The sequence below is a fragment of the Haliotis rufescens genome, unplaced genomic scaffold (assembly GCF_023055435.1).
Source record: "Haliotis rufescens isolate VD_foot unplaced genomic scaffold, xgHalRufe1.0.p SCAF_11, whole genome shotgun sequence".
Taxonomy (NCBI): domain Eukaryota; kingdom Metazoa; phylum Mollusca; class Gastropoda; order Lepetellida; family Haliotidae; genus Haliotis; species Haliotis rufescens.
The window spans coordinates 43,385,932-43,391,940 of NW_025963791.1; positions in this window are offsets into that span (position 1 = coordinate 43,385,932).

Sequence of the window (6,009 nt, forward strand, 5' to 3'; positions counted from 1 at the left end):
AATATCGGTTACACCTACTTGGGCTGTCAGTCCAGATTTGAAGAGGTCATTTTACGACGATGTCGTATTGGCCATACAAGATACACACACGAATTTTTGTTAAAAGGTGAAGATCCTCCATTTTGTATCCCTTGTGATGAGAGAATCACAGTCAAGCATGTCCTGCTTGACTGTATTGATTTTTCCATCACAAGGGATAAATATTTCAAATCATCATCCATAAAGGATCTTTTTAATAGTATTGATTCTCGTTTAATTATTGGTTTTTAAAGGAAATTGAGTTGATTGAAAAATTTTGATTGATACGTGTAATAACATATGAATGTTTTAAAATTGGTAGATTAAATTTGCAACTGAGATTGTTTGTGGCGGTATCCTTGAAGGGGGTTAAAGTACAGTAAAATTATTGTCCCCCGGAGAGGATACATAAGTTCCATTTCTTTCACAGTAAATTTATAGCTATCACAATTTTAATCGTAGTATATTTGTTCATTTTAATTGGTGGTTAATATTGCCTACAATCGCCAGCGGCTGAAGGGATGGTGTAAATCCTGCTGGGGAGCCGTGCAGGAAGCATAAGCATCGTAAGTCCCCTCGGTCCCTAGTGTGGTGGCCTAACTGTGGTTGCCGGCGATCTATAACCCGTTTTTATATTGTGTTGTTGAATTATACCATTGTTCTTTTATATACCCTCAAACTAGTTTTAACTAAAATCTGTGATACTCTAGTTATTGTACTGTCCTTTGTCGACAGGTTTTATAGTTCAGTTTTGTGTTTCATGACTTGATTTAGTAACGATGTGGCTGAAATATTGCCGATGTGACTATAAACCATAACTCACTCACTCACTCACTTCAAACTATTCCCAATTGTGAACGTTTATGTGTGATCTTATATTAAATCATTACGTTACTACAATGCAGAATCAATCCGATTGACGCGTCTGCCTCTAGTCTGTTTACTGCAAAATCGTACTGATAAAATGCAAAATATATATATATTTGAAAGCAAAAATTGGTCTTAAATGGTATGAAAGTTTTTTATTTGTCCAAACAGACTCGTCACAATAATTACAGACATTGTCTTGAGGGGTAGAAAAAGCTGTGCAAGAAACTGTCATGCATGTAATTGTTGTTGGTGTAATGCCTGTTTTTACAAGGGGATCTGCACTGTAAACTGAACAGCCCTACTTTCGCGCGTGAAATTCGCATGTGTTCGGCTAAACTACTACTGTTCTGTAATAAAATCTACACTTCATGACAGTGTCTGAAATTATGAAGACGAGTTGGAGAAATAAACTATTCTAATACCATTTAAGACGAATTGTTGCCTTTGGATATATATCTATTTTGCATTGCAACGATACGCTTCTGCAGCAAACGGACTGTAGTGACTTGAGGCATGTTGTTTATTCCGGACATGGAAGGTAACATTACGTTGAAATGTGGTCTCTATACTGATATAGGGTCGCTGGTAGTTTCTACCCTTTTCATATAAAGTAAACCACTCCCCTTAACTTAAACCATAATCTTTTGTGAAAGGCATAGCCTCGAGTTTCAACTCCAATATGCAGGTAAAATCTGATCGTGTTCCCCCGAAGTTGTCAACACAAGACGGATGACGCCAAGTGCTCGTGAGGCAACGCAAAATAATATAAAGTATAAACTAAAGATTTGTTGTTGTTTTTTCATTTTTTTTTAAACATGTCCATCCGGACAGTGAAATTATCCTTACCGTTTTTGGTGTTTAATTTAGTGAATGGAAGACTTTTTTTCTGTATTATTTCTTGCAAGGCGTTATACTTTATGAAAAGTTACACAACCGTAATCTGCCCAAAACTTATTATAACAAACCAAGTACTAACTTGCTGTGGGAAGCAATGCGGGCACGGATGACGTCACTCCTGACCAACTGTGACGTCCCTCTGACGTCATCAAGACTCCGAAAGAACCTGGAGGGACTGTAAACTTTCATTACTGGCAGGACTATTTCGCTTCATGTGTGGTAGGCCTATTTCAGTTTGCACTGTGGGGGACTCCAAACAACATGGGTATGGCAGGCAAGCAGGCCCCTAAGCCTGCGTTGGCCAGAATGGGGCAGGTCCAGAGAGATCATGGTAGGATTCCGGGTTGGCATTTATGTGAAGCTGTTTGTGTTTGCTTTTCAGTTGCAATGATCAATGACCCGATGTATGTAGTGTTTTAGTGAGTTGTTATTGTATGTGAATGACCTTGGGTGATCTGTCAATGATGGTTCTGTTTTGTTTATATTTGTCATGCTATCTTATACAGAGATGTGGCTACTAGTACGAACCAATGCCTGACTTATCATAACTATCCTTACAATGCACTTTCCATAAAAAAATGAATACATGAAGGCCAATTTTATTAAAACATCCCTTAGGACACGATGCATTGATATACTTCTCCTGTGATTCATCGACGTCACAATGACGTAACGCGCTAATGGTCCTGAAGAGCCCTGATAAAGATGAAAGTACTTCTCCAATACGTACAGTGGGGTGTCACAACCACAACAATTCCTTCCTGCAGAATCCTTTTTCTCAAACAATCAAAAGACAGCTGGGGCAATCTGAAAACGATTGAAGACCGAATACTGGCAAGATGATTTTCATCCAAGATATACATCGCAGCTCTCAATCAATGTGGCAGACAGGAATGTTCACGAAATGCGTCACATTATCTACAATAGGATGGTATCGTTTTACACGATCCAGTCATACATACGTAGACTAACATCTAGTCTCTGAAATGAACATATTTTACAGAAAACAAAATTGTTAAATAATAGCTATAAAATATAATAAAAAGGAGCCCTTGCTATCACCAATCACTGACATGCTACTAAAAGTGGGTGCGACAAGGGTATTTACTACCCCTACTACTCCTCCCCAAACACCCCTTCTCACTGCCAGTGGCGGGTCTATTAGAGGGTTGCAAGTGTCAAATGTCCAGAAATCCATGACTTTGAGAAGTTTCACTATAATTTAACAACTTTTGTTTCTTTTTAGGGACAAGATGTTGGTCTTGATCTTTCAAAAACTCATCCAAAGATTTCAAAGTGACTTAATATTCCTCCAAAGTCTAAATGTTTTGTTTGCACTATAAATGGCAGTTTAAATACTATAGTGTTAAAAGTGTTAATACATCAGGAATGTTCAATGTATGATGTGTGTCGAAAAAGTCTAGTTGATGATACTTGTGTGGACAATATTGTAAGACGACTTGTACCATCATTTAAAATAACATTTATATATTTGTAACAATCCTATGGATCTGAGTGAGTGAGTATGGTTTTATGCTGCTTTTAGCAATATTCCAGCAATATTACGGCGGGGGACACCAGAAAAGGGCTTCACACATTGTACCCATGTGGTGAATCAAACCCAGGTCTTTGGCGTGATGAGCGAACGCTTTAACCACTAGGCTACCCCGCCACCTACGGAACTGCAGACTGATGCTCTGTATACTCGCTTTCATCAGCAATAAAGCGATTTAACTCTTCAATGCCCCTATTCATTTTTACTCAGAAATGCAAAACGTTTGGAAATCCTCCCCTGTCCTCATCAGGTTAACAATGAACGAACTAAAGAAAAAAACCCAGATATTTTATATGTTTCCAGGTCTCCAAAGTAATCACCCATGTTGTCTGGACAGAGTGGCAGGGTCAAGAGCAGGATCGGGTCTGGGCTCAGTGTGGGGTCATGGGGAGTGGTGGGGGTGTCTCAACATGTGCTAATACTAAACACTAATGACAGCCTGACTGACTGATTATTACAAGCATACATTATTATGGGCTGTATTGGAAATATTTGTCTCAGGGTCTGTATGACAGACTACTACACAGGCACAAAGACAGATGAGAACAAATAATCACGTAAATTACACATACTGTCACGTGACTCGGTGATAAAACAGTTCTCGGTGGTTCGAATGGTCACGTGACTACTGAAGCATTGTAGTCCTGCAGCAATTTCAGAGGCATCCGGGTCCCATTCTTCAGGGCCAGCATCTTCAGCAGGAATTTGACAAGGTCGGGGTTTTGGAGGGGGAACACAGCGGCTGGACATAGGAGGAGTTGAGGATGACGCCGCTTCGGTCGAGACGGTCAAGTGTCGGTGTCTGGATGTCAGGGTTGATCCAGCCAACGTCGTTCCAGCCAAGGTCATCTGCGACGATGAAGACAATCTATTGTTTGTCTGCAGCGGTACTGATGTTTAAACACGAAGCAACTATAAGAGCAATGGCAACTGTAAGCTCCATATTAATGAAGTTATACCACTACATGTGGTGAGTCGGTATATATACCTAATGGCAAAGCCTGATCTGTGTCTCCTAAATGGACAACATGATCTCAGTTTACTGAACAGTTAATCGCGATTCCTTGTCATCTTTCAAAGAATCTTCATCTCATAATTGACAAATTGCAATGGTACATTTACTAAACTTTCATTTACATTTCAATAAAGGGTGGTTTGTTGCTCATTGTGCGATCCCTGTTGACACCTCCTGATTACAATTTGCAAAAGAAAAGATATCAAACCATAAACAAAACAGGTAAAACATAATGATTTTGAGCTGCATGGTAAGCAATTGCCAGATAAATAAAATAAACCATATGGTTTTTCACTGGCAAACTTAACAGACCTCGCTTCTTCATTGAGTACATGCTATTAAGTGTTAAATGTTGTCAGTCATGAACAAATAACATTAACAACTTTCAAGGTCAATACATACCTAACACTCTGACTCATAATTATCTACCTGTCTCAAAATGGCGACCCGGACAACACATATGTGAGGTCATTCCCTCCATTCCTTGGCAACAAGATGGACTTAGGTTCTGTGAGGGTAGGGTTCGTTTCTGGAGCATAACTCATAAACCGTCACATATATTTTCATGAAACTTTGCAGGTCTGTCAGGTACATGCTTAACTGGTGCCTTTTGCTATTTAGAAATTTTAGATTTTTTTACGTTTCCATGGCAACAAGATGGACTTAGGTTATAAACACTTCTTTTTTTACAATTTCCATGACAAGTTCCACCTTGGTTAAAAAAGATTGTTTGTTTAGATTTAATTATGTCATAAATTCTGCAACAGGGGCCGGGGATATAGCCACGTTAGTAACATTGATAACAGACATATCTTTTAAAGGTGTATGGAACTATACAAGGAAATTACGATAAATAATGATATGTTATAGAAACGAGATAGAGATCACCAGTCACCAAAGTGAGGCCACCATACAAGGGATCGCGGGGATACTTCTGCTTCCTGCACGGTTTCAGTAAGTTAAGGCCAAAATTGATGGAAACAAGTATTCAAGGAGTAAAAGGTAGTAGAAAAATACATCCTTTGAATGATATGGCGTCACATACCCTCTCAAGGGTACAATGAAATTATTACACTTCAGCCCCCTCTTGATGGTGTTTATGAATTCGGTAAGTATGGGAGGTAACCGCAAACAAGAGAGAAACATATCAAAAAGGAACTAGTGAATGAATATTGATTTCTCTTCTTCTAAATATGTCTGTGTAACTTTTTTTCTCATTGCAATTTGTTTCCATTTAAATTTGAATCAACAATGTATTGTCTTCGAGGTAATGTTCTGATGTTCTGTTCCAATTCAACCGTTCTTAGCCTTTCGACGTTTACAGGGGGAGGTCACAGCTTGTTGAATATATTTGACGAATTATGTTTTTGTATATGTAATCTGATAAACAAAGAGTTTCTGCCGTGTTAAAAGCATCAGAACATTTCTTGTATTTTACTTTATGAGTCAGTGTTTCCTAACAAAACACCATGGAGAACTGTAGTCAACAGAGCAGTCTTTAACGACCACGATCTTTCAGTTCATTTAGGTTTGTCTGGTTAGAAAAAATACTCATACAAGACCAACCTTACATGTGTACCGGCTTCTGGCTTTGGAGTATCATAATCGTAAAACAAAATTTCAATTGTGTGCCAAATCTCCTCACGATCCAACA